The sequence below is a fragment of the Schistocerca piceifrons genome, unplaced genomic scaffold (genome assembly GCF_021461385.2).
Source record: "Schistocerca piceifrons isolate TAMUIC-IGC-003096 unplaced genomic scaffold, iqSchPice1.1 HiC_scaffold_1613, whole genome shotgun sequence".
Classification (NCBI taxonomy): Eukaryota; Metazoa; Arthropoda; class Insecta; order Orthoptera; family Acrididae; genus Schistocerca; species Schistocerca piceifrons.
In genome coordinates, this window is record NW_025727472.1 from 1 (window position 1) to 16,295 (window position 16,295).

Below are 16,295 nucleotides of genomic sequence, written 5' to 3' on the forward strand. Positions count from 1 at the left end.
AGCCGACGCTGTGGGCGTAATAATCGAGCTCGGCACAGTCCGCAAAAGAAATAATTTTAGCAGAGCGTGGTTTCGATCCACGGACCTCTGGGTTATGGGCCCAGCACGCTTCCACTGCGCCACTCTGCTGCCTGGGGTTGCGCCGGCTCTTCGCCACGTGACGTGGGACACTTGGAAAGTGTTGGCTGCGTCGCTTTCACACGCCTGTATTTAATTGCGTATCATCTCCTACAGCTCTCAGCTTGACTTGTCTCGACTTTGCTCGACTGACGCTACGCTGACGCTTGCAGGCAGCGATATTTACCACGATCGACTCGACATGCAGCTGCGAGATGCACAGGAGCAACAAAGCACTCCACGGTGCGGCGACATACGAAATCCACTGCCCAGCTACGCGTCGGCAACTAACAAAACGCCGACCCTGCCAGGATTCGAACCTGGAATCTTCTGATCCGTAGTCAGACGCGTTATCCGTTGCGCCACAGGGCCAGTGGCAGCATTTCTTTCTACGAGACAAGTGCAATTCGCTAAGAAACGTGTTCTCCATGGCTGAGCAAGCTCCCAAGGAAGGTACCTTTCGTGCAGCTGCGTGGCCGCAGTGCGCCTGCAGAGCTTAGAGGTTGCCACGCATCTGCTCTCGCTGTTCGACAGGTAGCAGAAGGCAAGGCGCGCGTTTTCCCACGTTTTCTCGACGACGAGAGCCGGTTGATGTGCATGTAAGCGTAGCATATGAAACAAGAATAGCACGAAGCATTGGTAGTCAGGTGCCAAAGTCGCAGTATGGCATCAGGTGGCGATCGTATGTTTCTGTGGCCACCACTGGTTTGCAGCAAAGTGAATACCGCTAACTGAAAGCACTGTGTTGTAGCCCCAGTGGCGCAATTGGTTAGCGCACGGTACTTATAAGGCAGTAGCCGTGAGCAATGCCGGGGTTGTGAGTTCGAGCCTCACCTGGGGCATACTTTTATTTCTTAGCAGCTGTCTCTGACAGCAACAGGAGGCTAGGTTTGAGATGTATCAGCTATTTGAGTAACATAATTGTGCATTCGAGACGCTAGCTGCGTCTTCCTCGGTAGTATAGTGGTTAGTATCCCCGCCTGTCACGCGGGAGACCGGGGTTCGATTCCCCGCCGGGGAGGCACATCCGATTTTTAATTGCTGCTCTATCACTCGCCGAACTTAGTGTAGGTCGTTTGCGGCTACTAGCACCATATCTCTCGCACACAGGCACCTGTCTACAGCGCATCCTCGGTAGTATAGTGGTTAGTATCCCCGCCTGTCACGCGGGAGACCGGGGTTCGATTCCCCGCCGGGGAGATGCGATTTTTATCTCACAACCCTGTTCGAGTGTTGCGCGTATGTGGGTCGTAAGAGCATTAACATTGCGATCGTGGAGTGTAGTTGGCGCAAAATCTTAAAAAATGCTACAACTTAGGAAGTGGTTCTCGCATTCTTCACATTTCAGAACTGCGGGGTATGCTGTTAACGCTGTATCAAAGCACCCCAGCCGACGCTGTGGGCGTAATAATCGAGCTCGGCACAGTCCGCAAAAGAAATAATTTTAGCAGAGCGTGGTTTCGATCCACGGACCTCTGGGTTATGGGCCCAGCACGCTTCCACTGCGCCACTCTGCTGCCTGGGGTTGCGCCGGCTCTTCGCCACGTGACGTGGGACACTTGGAAAGTGTTGGCTGCGTCGCTTTCACACGCCTGTATTTAATTGCGTATCATCTCCTACAGCTCTCAGCTTGACTTGTCTCGACTTTGCTCGACTGACGCTACGCTGACGCTTGCAGGCAGCGATATTTACCACGATCGACTCGACATGCAGCTGCGAGATGCACAGGAGCAACAAAGCACTCCACGGTGCGGCGACATACGAAATCCACTGCCCAGCTACGCGTCGGCAACTAACAAAACGCCGACCCTGCCAGGATTCGAACCTGGAATCTTCTGATCCGTAGTCAGACGCGTTATCCGTTGCGCCACAGGGCCAGTGGCAGCATTTCTTTCTACGAGACAAGTGCAATTCGCTAAGAAACGTGTTCTCCATGGCTGAGCAAGCTCCCAAGGAGGGTACCTTTCGTGCAGCTGCGTGGCCGCAGTGCGCCTGCAGAGCTTAGAGGTTGCCACGCATCTGCTCTCGCTGTTCGACAGGTAGCAGAAGGCAAGGCGCGCGTTTTCCCACGTTTTCTCGACGACGAGAGCCGGTTGATGTGCATGTAAGCGTAGCATATGAAACAAGAATAGCACGAAGCATTGGTAGTCAGGTGCCAAAGTCGCAGTATGGCATCAGGTGGCGATCGTATGTTTCTGTGGCCACCACTGGTTTGCAGCAAAGTGAATACCGCTAACTGAAAGCACTGTGTTGTAGCCCCAGTGGCGCAATTGGTTAGCGCACGGTACTTATAAGGCAGTAGCCGTGAGCAATGCCGGGGTTGTGAGTTCGAGCCTCACCTGGGGCATACTTTTATTTCTTAGCAGCTGTCTCTGACAGCAACAGGAGGCTAGGTTTGAGATGTATCAGCTATTTGAGTAACATAATTGTGCATTCGAGACGCTAGCTGCGTCTTCCTCGGTAGTATAGTGGTTAGTATCCCCGCCTGTCACGCGGGAGACCGGGGTTCGATTCCCCGCCGGGGAGGCACATCCGATTTTTAATTGCTGCTCTATCACTCGCCGAACTTAGTGTAGGTCATTTGCGGCTACTAGCACCATATCTCTCGCACACAGGCACCTGTCTACAGCGCATCCTCGGTAGTATAGTGGTTAGTATCCCCGCCTGTCACGCGGGAGACCGGGGTTCGATTCCCCGCCGGGGAGATGCGATTTTTATCGCACAACCCTGTTCGAGTGTTGCGCGTATGTGGGTCGTAAGAGCATTAACTTTGCGATCGTGGAGTGTAGTTGGCACAAAATCTTAAAAAATGCTACAACTTAGGAAGTGGTTCTCGCATTCTTCACATTTCAGAACTGCGGGGTATGCTGTTAACGCTGTATCAAAGCACCCCAGCCGACGCTGTGGGCGTAATAATCGAGCTCGGCACAGTCCGCAAAAGAAATAATTTTAGCAGAGCGTGGTTTCGATCCACGGACCTCTGGGTTATGGGCCCAGCACGCTTCCACTGCGCCACTCTGCTGCCTGGGGTTGCGCCGGCTCTTCGCCACGTGACGTGGGACACTTGGAAAGTGTTGGCTGCGTCGCTTTCACACGCCTGTATTTAATTGCGTATCATCTCCTACAGCTCTCAGCTTGACTTGTCTCGACTTTGCTCGACTGACGCTACGCTGACGCTTGCAGGCAGCGATATTTACCACGATCGACTCGACATGCAGCTGCGAGATGCACAGGAGCAACAAAGCACTCCACGGTGCGGCGACATACGAAATCCACTGCCCAGCTACGCGTCGGCAACTAACAAAACGCCGACCCTGCCAGGATTCGAACCTGGAATCTTCTGATCCGTAGTCAGACGCGTTATCCGTTGCGCCACAGGGCCAGTGGCAGCATTTCTTTCTACGAGACAAGTGCAATTCGCTAAGAAACGTGTTCTCCATGGCTGAGCAAGCTCCCAAGGAAGGTACCTTTCGTGCAGCTGCGTGGCCGCAGTGCGCCTGCAGAGCTTAGAGGTTGCCACGCATCTGCTCTCGCTGTTCGACAGGTAGCAGAAGGCAAGGCGCGCGTTTTCCCACGTTTTCTCGACGACGAGAGCCGGTTGATGTGCATGTAAGCGTAGCATATGAAACAAGAATAGCACGAAGCATTGGTAGTCAGGTGCCAAAGTCGCAGTATGGCATCAGGTGGCGATCGTATGTTTCTGTGGCCACCACTGGTTTGCAGCAAAGTGAATACCGCTAACTGAAAGCACTGTGTTGTAGCCCCAGTGGCGCAATTGGTTAGCGCACGGTACTTATAAGGCAGTAGCCGTGAGCAATGCCGGGGTTGTGAGTTCGAGCCTCACCTGGGGCATACTTTTATTTCTTAGCAGCTGTCTCTGACAGCAACAGGAGGCTAGGTTTGAGATGTATCAGCTATTTGAGTAACATAATTGTGCATTCGAGACGCTAGCTGCGTCTTCCTCGGTAGTATAGTGGTTAGTATCCCCGCCTGTCACGCGGGAGACCGGGGTTCGATTCCCCGCCGGGGAGGCACATCCGATTTTTAATTGCTGCTCTATCACTCGCCGAACTTAGTGTAGGTCGTTTGCGGCTACTAGCACCATATCTCTCGCACACAGGCACCTGTCTACAGCGCATCCTCGGTAGTATAGTGGTTAGTATCCCCGCCTGTCACGCGGGAGACCGGGGTTCGATTCCCCGCCGGGGAGATGCGATTTTTATCTCACAACCCTGTTCGAGTGTTGCGCGTATGTGGGTCGTAAGAGCATTAACATTGCGATCGTGGAGTGTAGTTGGCGCAAAATCTTAAAAAATGCTACAACTTAGGAAGTGGTTCTCGCATTCTTCACATTTCAGAACTGCGGGGTATGCTGTTAACGCTGTATCAAAGCACCCCAGCCGACGCTGTGGGCGTAATAATCGAGCTCGGCACAGTCCGCAAAAGAAATAATTTTAGCAGAGCGTGGTTTCGATCCACGGACCTCTGGGTTATGGGCCCAGCACGCTTCCACTGCGCCACTCTGCTGCCTGGGGTTGCGCCGGCTCTTCGCCACGTGACGTGGGACACTTGGAAAGTGTTGGCTGCGTCGCTTTCACACGCCTGTATTTAATTGCGTATCATCTCCTACAGCTCTCAGCTTGACTTGTCTCGACTTTGCTCGACTGACGCTACGCTGACGCTTGCAGGCAGCGATATTTACCACGATCGACTCGACATGCAGCTGCGAGATGCACAGGAGCAACAAAGCACTCCACGGTGCGGCGACATACGAAATCCACTGCCCAGCTACGCGTCGGCAACTAACAAAACGCCGACCCTGCCAGGATTCGAACCTGGAATCTTCTGATCCGTAGTCAGACGCGTTATCCGTTGCGCCACAGGGCCAGTGGCAGCATTTCTTTCTACGAGACAAGTGCAATTCGCTAAGAAACGTGTTCTCCATGGCTGAGCAAGCTCCCAAGGAGGGTACCTTTCGTGCAGCTGCGTGGCCGCAGTGCGCCTGCAGAGCTTAGAGGTTGCCACGCATCTGCTCTCGCTGTTCGACAGGTAGCAGAAGGCAAGGCGCGCGTTTTCCCACGTTTTCTCGACGACGAGAGCCGGTTGATGTGCATGTAAGCGTAGCATATGAAACAAGAATAGCACGAAGCATTGGTAGTCAGGTGCCAAAGTCGCAGTATGGCATCAGGTGGCGATCGTATGTTTCTGTGGCCACCACTGGTTTGCAGCAAAGTGAATACCGCTAACTGAAAGCACTGTGTTGTAGCCCCAGTGGCGCAATTGGTTAGCGCACGGTACTTATAAGGCAGTAGCCGTGAGCAATGCCGGGGTTGTGAGTTCGAGCCTCACCTGGGGCATACTTTTATTTCTTAGCAGCTGTCTCTGACAGCAACAGGAGGCTAGGTTTGAGATGTATCAGCTATTTGAGTAACATAATTGTGCATTCGAGACGCTAGCTGCGTCTTCCTCGGTAGTATAGTGGTTAGTATCCCCGCCTGTCACGCGGGAGACCGGGGTTCGATTCCCCGCCGGGGAGGCACATCCGATTTTTAATTGCTGCTCTATCACTCGCCGAACTTAGTGTAGGTCATTTGCGGCTACTAGCACCATATCTCTCGCACACAGGCACCTGTCTACAGCGCATCCTCGGTAGTATAGTGGTTAGTATCCCCGCCTGTCACGCGGGAGACCGGGGTTCGATTCCCCGCCGGGGAGATGCGATTTTTATCGCACAACCCTGTTCGAGTGTTGCGCGTATGTGGGTCGTAAGAGCATTAACTTTGCGATCGTGGAGTGTAGTTGGCACAAAATCTTAAAAAATGCTACAACTTAGGAAGTGGTTCTCGCATTCTTCACATTTCAGAACTGCGGGGTATGCTGTTAACGCTGTATCAAAGCACCCCAGCCGACGCTGTGGGCGTAATAATCGAGCTCGGCACAGTCCGCAAAAGAAATAATTTTAGCAGAGCGTGGTTTCGATCCACGGACCTCTGGGTTATGGGCCCAGCACGCTTCCACTGCGCCACTCTGCTGCCTGGGGTTGCGCCGGCTCTTCGCCACGTGACGTGGGACACTTGGAAAGTGTTGGCTGCGTCGCTTTCACACGCCTGTATTTAATTGCGTATCATCTCCTACAGCTCTCAGCTTGACTTGTCTCGACTTTGCTCGACTGACGCTACGCTGACGCTTGCAGGCAGCGATATTTACCACGATCGACTCGACATGCAGCTGCGAGATGCACAGGAGCAACAAAGCACTCCACGGTGCGGCGACATACGAAATCCACTGCCCAGCTACGCGTCGGCAACTAACAAAACGCCGACCCTGCCAGGATTCGAACCTGGAATCTTCTGATCCGTAGTCAGACGCGTTATCCGTTGCGCCACAGGGCCAGTGGCAGCATTTCTTTCTACGAGACAAGTGCAATTCGCTAAGAAACGTGTTCTCCATGGCTGAGCAAGCTCCCAAGGAAGGTACCTTTCGTGCAGCTGCGTGGCCGCAGTGCGCCTGCAGAGCTTAGAGGTTGCCACGCATCTGCTCTCGCTGTTCGACAGGTAGCAGAAGGCAAGGCGCGCGTTTTCCCACGTTTTCTCGACGACGAGAGCCGGTTGATGTGCATGTAAGCGTAGCATATGAAACAAGAATAGCACGAAGCATTGGTAGTCAGGTGCCAAAGTCGCAGTATGGCATCAGGTGGCGATCGTATGTTTCTGTGGCCACCACTGGTTTGCAGCAAAGTGAATACCGCTAACTGAAAGCACTGTGTTGTAGCCCCAGTGGCGCAATTGGTTAGCGCACGGTACTTATAAGGCAGTAGCCGTGAGCAATGCCGGGGTTGTGAGTTCGAGCCTCACCTGGGGCATACTTTTATTTCTTAGCAGCTGTCTCTGACAGCAACAGGAGGCTAGGTTTGAGATGTATCAGCTATTTGAGTAACATAATTGTGCATTCGAGACGCTAGCTGCGTCTTCCTCGGTAGTATAGTGGTTAGTATCCCCGCCTGTCACGCGGGAGACCGGGGTTCGATTCCCCGCCGGGGAGGCACATCCGATTTTTAATTGCTGCTCTATCACTCGCCGAACTTAGTGTAGGTCGTTTGCGGCTACTAGCACCATATCTCTCGCACACAGGCACCTGTCTACAGCGCATCCTCGGTAGTATAGTGGTTAGTATCCCCGCCTGTCACGCGGGAGACCGGGGTTCGATTCCCCGCCGGGGAGATGCGATTTTTATCTCACAACCCTGTTCGAGTGTTGCGCGTATGTGGGTCGTAAGAGCATTAACATTGCGATCGTGGAGTGTAGTTGGCGCAAAATCTTAAAAAATGCTACAACTTAGGAAGTGGTTCTCGCATTCTTCACATTTCAGAACTGCGGGGTATGCTGTTAACGCTGTATCAAAGCACCCCAGCCGACGCTGTGGGCGTAATAATCGAGCTCGGCACAGTCCGCAAAAGAAATAATTTTAGCAGAGCGTGGTTTCGATCCACGGACCTCTGGGTTATGGGCCCAGCACGCTTCCACTGCGCCACTCTGCTGCCTGGGGTTGCGCCGGCTCTTCGCCACGTGACGTGGGACACTTGGAAAGTGTTGGCTGCGTCGCTTTCACACGCCTGTATTTAATTGCGTATCATCTCCTACAGCTCTCAGCTTGACTTGTCTCGACTTTGCTCGACTGACGCTACGCTGACGCTTGCAGGCAGCGATATTTACCACGATCGACTCGACATGCAGCTGCGAGATGCACAGGAGCAACAAAGCACTCCACGGTGCGGCGACATACGAAATCCACTGCCCAGCTACGCGTCGGCAACTAACAAAACGCCGACCCTGCCAGGATTCGAACCTGGAATCTTCTGATCCGTAGTCAGACGCGTTATCCGTTGCGCCACAGGGCCAGTGGCAGCATTTCTTTCTACGAGACAAGTGCAATTCGCTAAGAAACGTGTTCTCCATGGCTGAGCAAGCTCCCAAGGAAGGTACCTTTCGTGCAGCTGCGTGGCCGCAGTGCGCCTGCAGAGCTTAGAGGTTGCCACGCATCTGCTCTCGCTGTTCGACAGGTAGCAGAAGGCAAGGCGCGCGTTTTCCCACGTTTTCTCGACGACGAGAGCCGGTTGATGTGCATGTAAGCGTAGCATATGAAACAAGAATAGCACGAAGCATTGGTAGTCAGGTGCCAAAGTCGCAGTATGGCATCAGGTGGCGATCGTATGTTTCTGTGGCCACCACTGGTTTGCAGCAAAGTGAATACCGCTAACTGAAAGCACTGTGTTGTAGCCCCAGTGGCGCAATTGGTTAGCGCACGGTACTTATAAGGCAGTAGCCGTGAGCAATGCCGGGGTTGTGAGTTCGAGCCTCACCTGGGGCATACTTTTATTTCTTAGCAGCTGTCTCTGACAGCAACAGGAGGCTAGGTTTGAGATGTATCAGCTATTTGAGTAACATAATTGTGCATTCGAGACGCTAGCTGCGTCTTCCTCGGTAGTATAGTGGTTAGTATCCCCGCCTGTCACGCGGGAGACCGGGGTTCGATTCCCCGCCGGGGAGGCACATCCGATTTTTAATTGCTGCTCTATCACTCGCCGAACTTAGTGTAGGTCGTTTGCGGCTACTAGCACCATATCTCTCGCACACAGGCACCTGTCTACAGCGCATCCTCGGTAGTATAGTGGTTAGTATCCCCGCCTGTCACGCGGGAGACCGGGGTTCGATTCCCCGCCGGGGAGATGCGATTTTTATCTCACAACCCTGTTCGAGTGTTGCGCGTATGTGGGTCGTAAGAGCATTAACATTGCGATCGTGGAGTGTAGTTGGCGCAAAATCTTAAAAAATGCTACAACTTAGGAAGTGGTTCTCGCATTCTTCACATTTCAGAACTGCGGGGTATGCTGTTAACGCTGTATCAAAGCACCCCAGCCGACGCTGTGGGCGTAATAATCGAGCTCGGCACAGTCCGCAAAAGAAATAATTTTAGCAGAGCGTGGTTTCGATCCACGGACCTCTGGGTTATGGGCCCAGCACGCTTCCACTGCGCCACTCTGCTGCCTGGGGTTGCGCCGGCTCTTCGCCACGTGACGTGGGACACTTGGAAAGTGTTGGCTGCGTCGCTTTCACACGCCTGTATTTAATTGCGTATCATCTCCTACAGCTCTCAGCTTGACTTGTCTCGACTTTGCTCGACTGACGCTACGCTGACGCTTGCAGGCAGCGATATTTACCACGATCGACTCGACATGCAGCTGCGAGATGCACAGGAGCAACAAAGCACTCCACGGTGCGGCGACATACGAAATCCACTGCCCAGCTACGCGTCGGCAACTAACAAAACGCCGACCCTGCCAGGATTCGAACCTGGAATCTTCTGATCCGTAGTCAGACGCGTTATCCGTTGCGCCACAGGGCCAGTGGCAGCATTTCTTTCTACGAGACAAGTGCAATTCGCTAAGAAACGTGTTCTCCATGGCTGAGCAAGCTCCCAAGGAGGGTACCTTTCGTGCAGCTGCGTGGCCGCAGTGCGCCTGCAGAGCTTAGAGGTTGCCACGCATCTGCTCTCGCTGTTCGACAGGTAGCAGAAGGCAAGGCGCGCGTTTTCCCACGTTTTCTCGACGACGAGAGCCGGTTGATGTGCATGTAAGCGTAGCATATGAAACAAGAATAGCACGAAGCATTGGTAGTCAGGTGCCAAAGTCGCAGTATGGCATCAGGTGGCGATCGTATGTTTCTGTGGCCACCACTGGTTTGCAGCAAAGTGAATACCGCTAACTGAAAGCACTGTGTTGTAGCCCCAGTGGCGCAATTGGTTAGCGCACGGTACTTATAAGGCAGTAGCCGTGAGCAATGCCGGGGTTGTGAGTTCGAGCCTCACCTGGGGCATACTTTTATTTCTTAGCAGCTGTCTCTGACAGCAACAGGAGGCTAGGTTTGAGATGTATCAGCTATTTGAGTAACATAATTGTGCATTCGAGACGCTAGCTGCGTCTTCCTCGGTAGTATAGTGGTTAGTATCCCCGCCTGTCACGCGGGAGACCGGGGTTCGATTCCCCGCCGGGGAGGCACATCCGATTTTTAATTGCTGCTCTATCACTCGCCGAACTTAGTGTAGGTCATTTGCGGCTACTAGCACCATATCTCTCGCACACAGGCACCTGTCTACAGCGCATCCTCGGTAGTATAGTGGTTAGTATCCCCGCCTGTCACGCGGGAGACCGGGGTTCGATTCCCCGCCGGGGAGATGCGATTTTTATCGCACAACCCTGTTCGAGTGTTGCGCGTATGTGGGTCGTAAGAGCATTAACTTTGCGATCGTGGAGTGTAGTTGGCACAAAATCTTAAAAAATGCTACAACTTAGGAAGTGGTTCTCGCATTCTTCACATTTCAGAACTGCGGGGTATGCTGTTAACGCTGTATCAAAGCACCCCAGCCGACGCTGTGGGCGTAATAATCGAGCTCGGCACAGTCCGCAAAAGAAATAATTTTAGCAGAGCGTGGTTTCGATCCACGGACCTCTGGGTTATGGGCCCAGCACGCTTCCACTGCGCCACTCTGCTGCCTGGGGTTGCGCCGGCTCTTCGCCACGTGACGTGGGACACTTGGAAAGTGTTGGCTGCGTCGCTTTCACACGCCTGTATTTAATTGCGTATCATCTCCTACAGCTCTCAGCTTGACTTGTCTCGACTTTGCTCGACTGACGCTACGCTGACGCTTGCAGGCAGCGATATTTACCACGATCGACTCGACATGCAGCTGCGAGATGCACAGGAGCAACAAAGCACTCCACGGTGCGGCGACATACGAAATCCACTGCCCAGCTACGCGTCGGCAACTAACAAAACGCCGACCCTGCCAGGATTCGAACCTGGAATCTTCTGATCCGTAGTCAGACGCGTTATCCGTTGCGCCACAGGGCCAGTGGCAGCATTTCTTTCTACGAGACAAGTGCAATTCGCTAAGAAACGTGTTCTCCATGGCTGAGCAAGCTCCCAAGGAAGGTACCTTTCGTGCAGCTGCGTGGCCGCAGTGCGCCTGCAGAGCTTAGAGGTTGCCACGCATCTGCTCTCGCTGTTCGACAGGTAGCAGAAGGCAAGGCGCGCGTTTTCCCACGTTTTCTCGACGACGAGAGCCGGTTGATGTGCATGTAAGCGTAGCATATGAAACAAGAATAGCACGAAGCATTGGTAGTCAGGTGCCAAAGTCGCAGTATGGCATCAGGTGGCGATCGTATGTTTCTGTGGCCACCACTGGTTTGCAGCAAAGTGAATACCGCTAACTGAAAGCACTGTGTTGTAGCCCCAGTGGCGCAATTGGTTAGCGCACGGTACTTATAAGGCAGTAGCCGTGAGCAATGCCGGGGTTGTGAGTTCGAGCCTCACCTGGGGCATACTTTTATTTCTTAGCAGCTGTCTCTGACAGCAACAGGAGGCTAGGTTTGAGATGTATCAGCTATTTGAGTAACATAATTGTGCATTCGAGACGCTAGCTGCGTCTTCCTCGGTAGTATAGTGGTTAGTATCCCCGCCTGTCACGCGGGAGACCGGGGTTCGATTCCCCGCCGGGGAGGCACATCCGATTTTTAATTGCTGCTCTATCACTCGCCGAACTTAGTGTAGGTCGTTTGCGGCTACTAGCACCATATCTCTCGCACACAGGCACCTGTCTACAGCGCATCCTCGGTAGTATAGTGGTTAGTATCCCCGCCTGTCACGCGGGAGACCGGGGTTCGATTCCCCGCCGGGGAGATGCGATTTTTATCTCACAACCCTGTTCGAGTGTTGCGCGTATGTGGGTCGTAAGAGCATTAACATTGCGATCGTGGAGTGTAGTTGGCGCAAAATCTTAAAAAATGCTACAACTTAGGAAGTGGTTCTCGCATTCTTCACATTTCAGAACTGCGGGGTATGCTGTTAACGCTGTATCAAAGCACCCCAGCCGACGCTGTGGGCGTAATAATCGAGCTCGGCACAGTCCGCAAAAGAAATAATTTTAGCAGAGCGTGGTTTCGATCCACGGACCTCTGGGTTATGGGCCCAGCACGCTTCCACTGCGCCACTCTGCTGCCTGGGGTTGCGCCGGCTCTTCGCCACGTGACGTGGGACACTTGGAAAGTGTTGGCTGCGTCGCTTTCACACGCCTGTATTTAATTGCGTATCATCTCCTACAGCTCTCAGCTTGACTTGTCTCGACTTTGCTCGACTGACGCTACGCTGACGCTTGCAGGCAGCGATATTTACCACGATCGACTCGACATGCAGCTGCGAGATGCACAGGAGCAACAAAGCACTCCACGGTGCGGCGACATACGAAATCCACTGCCCAGCTACGCGTCGGCAACTAACAAAACGCCGACCCTGCCAGGATTCGAACCTGGAATCTTCTGATCCGTAGTCAGACGCGTTATCCGTTGCGCCACAGGGCCAGTGGCAGCATTTCTTTCTACGAGACAAGTGCAATTCGCTAAGAAACGTGTTCTCCATGGCTGAGCAAGCTCCCAAGGAAGGTACCTTTCGTGCAGCTGCGTGGCCGCAGTGCGCCTGCAGAGCTTAGAGGTTGCCACGCATCTGCTCTCGCTGTTCGACAGGTAGCAGAAGGCAAGGCGCGCGTTTTCCCACGTTTTCTCGACGACGAGAGCCGGTTGATGTGCATGTAAGCGTAGCATATGAAACAAGAATAGCACGAAGCATTGGTAGTCAGGTGCCAAAGTCGCAGTATGGCATCAGGTGGCGATCGTATGTTTCTGTGGCCACCACTGGTTTGCAGCAAAGTGAATACCGCTAACTGAAAGCACTGTGTTGTAGCCCCAGTGGCGCAATTGGTTAGCGCACGGTACTTATAAGGCAGTAGCCGTGAGCAATGCCGGGGTTGTGAGTTCGAGCCTCACCTGGGGCATACTTTTATTTCTTAGCAGCTGTCTCTGACAGCAACAGGAGGCTAGGTTTGAGATGTATCAGCTATTTGAGTAACATAATTGTGCATTCGAGACGCTAGCTGCGTCTTCCTCGGTAGTATAGTGGTTAGTATCCCCGCCTGTCACGCGGGAGACCGGGGTTCGATTCCCCGCCGGGGAGGCACATCCGATTTTTAATTGCTGCTCTATCACTCGCCGAACTTAGTGTAGGTCGTTTGCGGCTACTAGCACCATATCTCTCGCACACAGGCACCTGTCTACAGCGCATCCTCGGTAGTATAGTGGTTAGTATCCCCGCCTGTCACGCGGGAGACCGGGGTTCGATTCCCCGCCGGGGAGATGCGATTTTTATCTCACAACCCTGTTCGAGTGTTGCGCGTATGTGGGTCGTAAGAGCATTAACATTGCGATCGTGGAGTGTAGTTGGCGCAAAATCTTAAAAAATGCTACAACTTAGGAAGTGGTTCTCGCATTCTTCACATTTCAGAACTGCGGGGTATGCTGTTAACGCTGTATCAAAGCACCCCAGCCGACGCTGTGGGCGTAATAATCGAGCTCGGCACAGTCCGCAAAAGAAATAATTTTAGCAGAGCGTGGTTTCGATCCACGGACCTCTGGGTTATGGGCCCAGCACGCTTCCACTGCGCCACTCTGCTGCCTGGGGTTGCGCCGGCTCTTCGCCACGTGACGTGGGACACTTGGAAAGTGTTGGCTGCGTCGCTTTCACACGCCTGTATTTAATTGCGTATCATCTCCTACAGCTCTCAGCTTGACTTGTCTCGACTTTGCTCGACTGACGCTACGCTGACGCTTGCAGGCAGCGATATTTACCACGATCGACTCGACATGCAGCTGCGAGATGCACAGGAGCAACAAAGCACTCCACGGTGCGGCGACATACGAAATCCACTGCCCAGCTACGCGTCGGCAACTAACAAAACGCCGACCCTGCCAGGATTCGAACCTGGAATCTTCTGATCCGTAGTCAGACGCGTTATCCGTTGCGCCACAGGGCCAGTGGCAGCATTTCTTTCTACGAGACAAGTGCAATTCGCTAAGAAACGTGTTCTCCATGGCTGAGCAAGCTCCCAAGGAAGGTACCTTTCGTGCAGCTGCGTGGCCGCAGTGCGCCTGCAGAGCTTAGAGGTTGCCACGCATCTGCTCTCGCTGTTCGACAGGTAGCAGAAGGCAAGGCGCGCGTTTTCCCACGTTTTCTCGACGACGAGAGCCGGTTGATGTGCATGTAAGCGTAGCATATGAAACAAGAATAGCACGAAGCATTGGTAGTCAGGTGCCAAAGTCGCAGTATGGCATCAGGTGGCGATCGTATGTTTCTGTGGCCACCACTGGTTTGCAGCAAAGTGAATACCGCTAACTGAAAGCACTGTGTTGTAGCCCCAGTGGCGCAATTGGTTAGCGCACGGTACTTATAAGGCAGTAGCCGTGAGCAATGCCGGGGTTGTGAGTTCGAGCCTCACCTGGGGCATACTTTTATTTCTTAGCAGCTGTCTCTGACAGCAACAGGAGGCTAGGTTTGAGATGTATCAGCTATTTGAGTAACATAATTGTGCATTCGAGACGCTAGCTGCGTCTTCCTCGGTAGTATAGTGGTTAGTATCCCCGCCTGTCACGCGGGAGACCGGGGTTCGATTCCCCGCCGGGGAGGCACATCCGATTTTTAATTGCTGCTCTATCACTCGCCGAACTTAGTGTAGGTCGTTTGCGGCTACTAGCACCATATCTCTCGCACACAGGCACCTGTCTACAGCGCATCCTCGGTAGTATAGTGGTTAGTATCCCCGCCTGTCACGCGGGAGACCGGGGTTCGATTCCCCGCCGGGGAGATGCGATTTTTATCGCACAACCCTGTTCGAGTGTTGCGCGTATGTGGGTCGTAAGAGCATTAACTTTGCGATCGTGGAGTGTAGTTGGCACAAAATCTTAAAAAATGCTACAACTTAGGAAGTGGTTCTCGCATTCTTCACATTTCAGAACTGCGGGGTATGCTGTTAACGCTGTATCAAAGCACCCCAGCCGACGCTGTGGGCGTAATAATCGAGCTCGGCACAGTCCGCAAAAGAAATAATTTTAGCAGAGCGTGGTTTCGATCCACGGACCTCTGGGTTATGGGCCCAGCACGCTTCCACTGCGCCACTCTGCTGCCTGGGGTTGCGCCGGCTCTTCGCCACGTGACGTGGGACACTTGGAAAGTGTTGGCTGCGTCGCTTTCACACGCCTGTATTTAATTGCGTATCATCTCCTACAGCTCTCAGCTTGACTTGTCTCGACTTTGCTCGACTGACGCTACGCTGACGCTTGCAGGCAGCGATATTTACCACGATCGACTCGACATGCAGCTGCGAGATGCACAGGAGCAACAAAGCACTCCACGGTGCGGCGACATACGAAATCCACTGCCCAGCTACGCGTCGGCAACTAACAAAACGCCGACCCTGCCAGGATTCGAACCTGGAATCTTCTGATCCGTAGTCAGACGCGTTATCCGTTGCGCCACAGGGCCAGTGGCAGCATTTCTTTCTACGAGACAAGTGCAATTCGCTAAGAAACGTGTTCTCCATGGCTGAGCAAGCTCCCAAGGAAGGTACCTTTCGTGCAGCTGCGTGGCCGCAGTGCGCCTGCAGAGCTTAGAGGTTGCCACGCATCTGCTCTCGCTGTTCGACAGGTAGCAGAAGGCAAGGCGCGCGTTTTCCCACGTTTTCTCGACGACGAGAGCCGGTTGATGTGCATGTAAGCGTAGCATATGAAACAAGAATAGCACGAAGCATTGGTAGTCAGGTGCCAAAGTCGCAGTATGGCATCAGGTGGCGATCGTATGTTTCTGTGGCCACCACTGGTTTGCAGCAATGTGAATACCGCTAACTGAAAGCGCTCTGTTGTAGCCCCAGTGGCGCAATTGGTTAGCGCACGGTACTTATAAGGCAGTAGCCGTGAGCAATGCCGGGGTTGTGAGTTCGAGCCTCACCTGGGGCATACTTTTACTTCTTAGCAGCTGTCTCTGACAGCAACAGGAGGCTAGGTTTGAGATGTATCAGCTATTTGAGTAACATAATTGTGCATTCGAGACGCTAGCTGCGTCTTCCTCGGTAGTATAGTGGTTAGTATCCCCGCCTGTCACGCGGGAGACCGGGGTTCGATTCCCCGCCGGGGAGGCACATCCGATTTTTAATTGCTGCTCTATCACTCGCCGAACTTAGTGTAGGTCGTTTGCGGCTACTAGCACCATATCTCTCGCACACAGGCACCTGTCTACAGCGCA

At 53.4% G+C, this 16,295-nt stretch overlaps 54 non-coding genes across 54 annotated transcripts; 32 read left to right on the forward strand and 22 right to left on the reverse strand.

Annotated features, from left to right (window-relative positions):
- Positions 1-57: 57 nt before the first annotated feature.
- On the reverse strand, positions 58-129 carry Trnam-cau. The gene has a single exon. It is a non-coding gene; the product is annotated as a tRNA-Met (tRNA).
- A 287-nt stretch (positions 130-416) lies between these two features.
- Trnar-acg lies at positions 417-489 on the reverse strand. The gene has a single exon. It is a non-coding gene; the product is annotated as a tRNA-Arg (tRNA).
- Positions 490-867: 378 nt separating this feature from the next.
- On the forward strand, positions 868-959 carry Trnai-uau. The gene is given in 2 exon segments: positions 868-905; positions 924-959. It is a non-coding gene; the product is annotated as a tRNA-Ile (tRNA).
- Positions 960-1,066: 107 nt separating this feature from the next.
- Positions 1,067-1,138, forward strand: Trnad-guc. Its single transcript has one exon. It is a non-coding gene; the product is annotated as a tRNA-Asp (tRNA).
- A 107-nt stretch (positions 1,139-1,245) lies between these two features.
- Trnad-guc lies at positions 1,246-1,317 on the forward strand. Its single transcript has one exon. It is a non-coding gene; the product is annotated as a tRNA-Asp (tRNA).
- A 245-nt stretch (positions 1,318-1,562) lies between these two features.
- On the reverse strand, positions 1,563-1,634 carry Trnam-cau. The gene has a single exon. It is a non-coding gene; the product is annotated as a tRNA-Met (tRNA).
- Positions 1,635-1,921: 287 nt separating this feature from the next.
- Trnar-acg lies at positions 1,922-1,994 on the reverse strand. The gene has a single exon. It is a non-coding gene; the product is annotated as a tRNA-Arg (tRNA).
- A 378-nt stretch (positions 1,995-2,372) lies between these two features.
- On the forward strand, positions 2,373-2,464 carry Trnai-uau. The gene is given in 2 exon segments: positions 2,373-2,410; positions 2,429-2,464. It is a non-coding gene; the product is annotated as a tRNA-Ile (tRNA).
- Positions 2,465-2,571: 107 nt separating this feature from the next.
- Positions 2,572-2,643, forward strand: Trnad-guc. Its single transcript has one exon. It is a non-coding gene; the product is annotated as a tRNA-Asp (tRNA).
- A 107-nt stretch (positions 2,644-2,750) lies between these two features.
- On the forward strand, positions 2,751-2,822 carry Trnad-guc. The gene has a single exon. It is a non-coding gene; the product is annotated as a tRNA-Asp (tRNA).
- Positions 2,823-3,067: 245 nt separating this feature from the next.
- Positions 3,068-3,139, reverse strand: Trnam-cau. Its single transcript has one exon. It is a non-coding gene; the product is annotated as a tRNA-Met (tRNA).
- A 287-nt stretch (positions 3,140-3,426) lies between these two features.
- On the reverse strand, positions 3,427-3,499 carry Trnar-acg. Its single transcript has one exon. It is a non-coding gene; the product is annotated as a tRNA-Arg (tRNA).
- Positions 3,500-3,877: 378 nt separating this feature from the next.
- Positions 3,878-3,969, forward strand: Trnai-uau. Its single transcript is given in 2 exon segments — positions 3,878-3,915; positions 3,934-3,969. It is a non-coding gene; the product is annotated as a tRNA-Ile (tRNA).
- Positions 3,970-4,076: 107 nt separating this feature from the next.
- Trnad-guc lies at positions 4,077-4,148 on the forward strand. Its single transcript has one exon. It is a non-coding gene; the product is annotated as a tRNA-Asp (tRNA).
- Positions 4,149-4,255: 107 nt separating this feature from the next.
- Trnad-guc lies at positions 4,256-4,327 on the forward strand. The gene has a single exon. It is a non-coding gene; the product is annotated as a tRNA-Asp (tRNA).
- Positions 4,328-4,572: 245 nt separating this feature from the next.
- Positions 4,573-4,644, reverse strand: Trnam-cau. The gene has a single exon. It is a non-coding gene; the product is annotated as a tRNA-Met (tRNA).
- Positions 4,645-4,931: 287 nt separating this feature from the next.
- Positions 4,932-5,004, reverse strand: Trnar-acg. Its single transcript has one exon. It is a non-coding gene; the product is annotated as a tRNA-Arg (tRNA).
- A 378-nt stretch (positions 5,005-5,382) lies between these two features.
- Positions 5,383-5,474, forward strand: Trnai-uau. Its single transcript is given in 2 exon segments — positions 5,383-5,420; positions 5,439-5,474. It is a non-coding gene; the product is annotated as a tRNA-Ile (tRNA).
- Positions 5,475-5,581: 107 nt separating this feature from the next.
- Positions 5,582-5,653, forward strand: Trnad-guc. The gene has a single exon. It is a non-coding gene; the product is annotated as a tRNA-Asp (tRNA).
- A 107-nt stretch (positions 5,654-5,760) lies between these two features.
- Positions 5,761-5,832, forward strand: Trnad-guc. The gene has a single exon. It is a non-coding gene; the product is annotated as a tRNA-Asp (tRNA).
- Positions 5,833-6,077: 245 nt separating this feature from the next.
- Trnam-cau lies at positions 6,078-6,149 on the reverse strand. The gene has a single exon. It is a non-coding gene; the product is annotated as a tRNA-Met (tRNA).
- A 287-nt stretch (positions 6,150-6,436) lies between these two features.
- On the reverse strand, positions 6,437-6,509 carry Trnar-acg. Its single transcript has one exon. It is a non-coding gene; the product is annotated as a tRNA-Arg (tRNA).
- Positions 6,510-6,887: 378 nt separating this feature from the next.
- On the forward strand, positions 6,888-6,979 carry Trnai-uau. The gene is given in 2 exon segments: positions 6,888-6,925; positions 6,944-6,979. It is a non-coding gene; the product is annotated as a tRNA-Ile (tRNA).
- Positions 6,980-7,086: 107 nt separating this feature from the next.
- On the forward strand, positions 7,087-7,158 carry Trnad-guc. Its single transcript has one exon. It is a non-coding gene; the product is annotated as a tRNA-Asp (tRNA).
- A 107-nt stretch (positions 7,159-7,265) lies between these two features.
- Trnad-guc lies at positions 7,266-7,337 on the forward strand. The gene has a single exon. It is a non-coding gene; the product is annotated as a tRNA-Asp (tRNA).
- Positions 7,338-7,582: 245 nt separating this feature from the next.
- Trnam-cau lies at positions 7,583-7,654 on the reverse strand. The gene has a single exon. It is a non-coding gene; the product is annotated as a tRNA-Met (tRNA).
- A 287-nt stretch (positions 7,655-7,941) lies between these two features.
- Positions 7,942-8,014, reverse strand: Trnar-acg. The gene has a single exon. It is a non-coding gene; the product is annotated as a tRNA-Arg (tRNA).
- A 378-nt stretch (positions 8,015-8,392) lies between these two features.
- On the forward strand, positions 8,393-8,484 carry Trnai-uau. Its single transcript is given in 2 exon segments — positions 8,393-8,430; positions 8,449-8,484. It is a non-coding gene; the product is annotated as a tRNA-Ile (tRNA).
- Positions 8,485-8,591: 107 nt separating this feature from the next.
- Trnad-guc lies at positions 8,592-8,663 on the forward strand. Its single transcript has one exon. It is a non-coding gene; the product is annotated as a tRNA-Asp (tRNA).
- Positions 8,664-8,770: 107 nt separating this feature from the next.
- Positions 8,771-8,842, forward strand: Trnad-guc. Its single transcript has one exon. It is a non-coding gene; the product is annotated as a tRNA-Asp (tRNA).
- Positions 8,843-9,087: 245 nt separating this feature from the next.
- On the reverse strand, positions 9,088-9,159 carry Trnam-cau. The gene has a single exon. It is a non-coding gene; the product is annotated as a tRNA-Met (tRNA).
- Positions 9,160-9,446: 287 nt separating this feature from the next.
- Positions 9,447-9,519, reverse strand: Trnar-acg. Its single transcript has one exon. It is a non-coding gene; the product is annotated as a tRNA-Arg (tRNA).
- Positions 9,520-9,897: 378 nt separating this feature from the next.
- Positions 9,898-9,989, forward strand: Trnai-uau. The gene is given in 2 exon segments: positions 9,898-9,935; positions 9,954-9,989. It is a non-coding gene; the product is annotated as a tRNA-Ile (tRNA).
- A 107-nt stretch (positions 9,990-10,096) lies between these two features.
- On the forward strand, positions 10,097-10,168 carry Trnad-guc. The gene has a single exon. It is a non-coding gene; the product is annotated as a tRNA-Asp (tRNA).
- Positions 10,169-10,275: 107 nt separating this feature from the next.
- Positions 10,276-10,347, forward strand: Trnad-guc. Its single transcript has one exon. It is a non-coding gene; the product is annotated as a tRNA-Asp (tRNA).
- A 245-nt stretch (positions 10,348-10,592) lies between these two features.
- Trnam-cau lies at positions 10,593-10,664 on the reverse strand. The gene has a single exon. It is a non-coding gene; the product is annotated as a tRNA-Met (tRNA).
- A 287-nt stretch (positions 10,665-10,951) lies between these two features.
- Trnar-acg lies at positions 10,952-11,024 on the reverse strand. Its single transcript has one exon. It is a non-coding gene; the product is annotated as a tRNA-Arg (tRNA).
- A 378-nt stretch (positions 11,025-11,402) lies between these two features.
- Positions 11,403-11,494, forward strand: Trnai-uau. Its single transcript is given in 2 exon segments — positions 11,403-11,440; positions 11,459-11,494. It is a non-coding gene; the product is annotated as a tRNA-Ile (tRNA).
- Positions 11,495-11,601: 107 nt separating this feature from the next.
- Positions 11,602-11,673, forward strand: Trnad-guc. The gene has a single exon. It is a non-coding gene; the product is annotated as a tRNA-Asp (tRNA).
- A 107-nt stretch (positions 11,674-11,780) lies between these two features.
- On the forward strand, positions 11,781-11,852 carry Trnad-guc. Its single transcript has one exon. It is a non-coding gene; the product is annotated as a tRNA-Asp (tRNA).
- A 245-nt stretch (positions 11,853-12,097) lies between these two features.
- Trnam-cau lies at positions 12,098-12,169 on the reverse strand. The gene has a single exon. It is a non-coding gene; the product is annotated as a tRNA-Met (tRNA).
- A 287-nt stretch (positions 12,170-12,456) lies between these two features.
- Trnar-acg lies at positions 12,457-12,529 on the reverse strand. Its single transcript has one exon. It is a non-coding gene; the product is annotated as a tRNA-Arg (tRNA).
- Positions 12,530-12,907: 378 nt separating this feature from the next.
- Trnai-uau lies at positions 12,908-12,999 on the forward strand. The gene is given in 2 exon segments: positions 12,908-12,945; positions 12,964-12,999. It is a non-coding gene; the product is annotated as a tRNA-Ile (tRNA).
- Positions 13,000-13,106: 107 nt separating this feature from the next.
- Positions 13,107-13,178, forward strand: Trnad-guc. Its single transcript has one exon. It is a non-coding gene; the product is annotated as a tRNA-Asp (tRNA).
- Positions 13,179-13,285: 107 nt separating this feature from the next.
- On the forward strand, positions 13,286-13,357 carry Trnad-guc. The gene has a single exon. It is a non-coding gene; the product is annotated as a tRNA-Asp (tRNA).
- A 245-nt stretch (positions 13,358-13,602) lies between these two features.
- Trnam-cau lies at positions 13,603-13,674 on the reverse strand. The gene has a single exon. It is a non-coding gene; the product is annotated as a tRNA-Met (tRNA).
- A 287-nt stretch (positions 13,675-13,961) lies between these two features.
- Trnar-acg lies at positions 13,962-14,034 on the reverse strand. The gene has a single exon. It is a non-coding gene; the product is annotated as a tRNA-Arg (tRNA).
- A 378-nt stretch (positions 14,035-14,412) lies between these two features.
- On the forward strand, positions 14,413-14,504 carry Trnai-uau. The gene is given in 2 exon segments: positions 14,413-14,450; positions 14,469-14,504. It is a non-coding gene; the product is annotated as a tRNA-Ile (tRNA).
- A 107-nt stretch (positions 14,505-14,611) lies between these two features.
- On the forward strand, positions 14,612-14,683 carry Trnad-guc. Its single transcript has one exon. It is a non-coding gene; the product is annotated as a tRNA-Asp (tRNA).
- Positions 14,684-14,790: 107 nt separating this feature from the next.
- Trnad-guc lies at positions 14,791-14,862 on the forward strand. The gene has a single exon. It is a non-coding gene; the product is annotated as a tRNA-Asp (tRNA).
- A 245-nt stretch (positions 14,863-15,107) lies between these two features.
- Trnam-cau lies at positions 15,108-15,179 on the reverse strand. The gene has a single exon. It is a non-coding gene; the product is annotated as a tRNA-Met (tRNA).
- A 287-nt stretch (positions 15,180-15,466) lies between these two features.
- Trnar-acg lies at positions 15,467-15,539 on the reverse strand. The gene has a single exon. It is a non-coding gene; the product is annotated as a tRNA-Arg (tRNA).
- Positions 15,540-15,917: 378 nt separating this feature from the next.
- Trnai-uau lies at positions 15,918-16,009 on the forward strand. The gene is given in 2 exon segments: positions 15,918-15,955; positions 15,974-16,009. It is a non-coding gene; the product is annotated as a tRNA-Ile (tRNA).
- Positions 16,010-16,116: 107 nt separating this feature from the next.
- Positions 16,117-16,188, forward strand: Trnad-guc. The gene has a single exon. It is a non-coding gene; the product is annotated as a tRNA-Asp (tRNA).
- Positions 16,189-16,295: the final 107 nt, after the last annotated feature.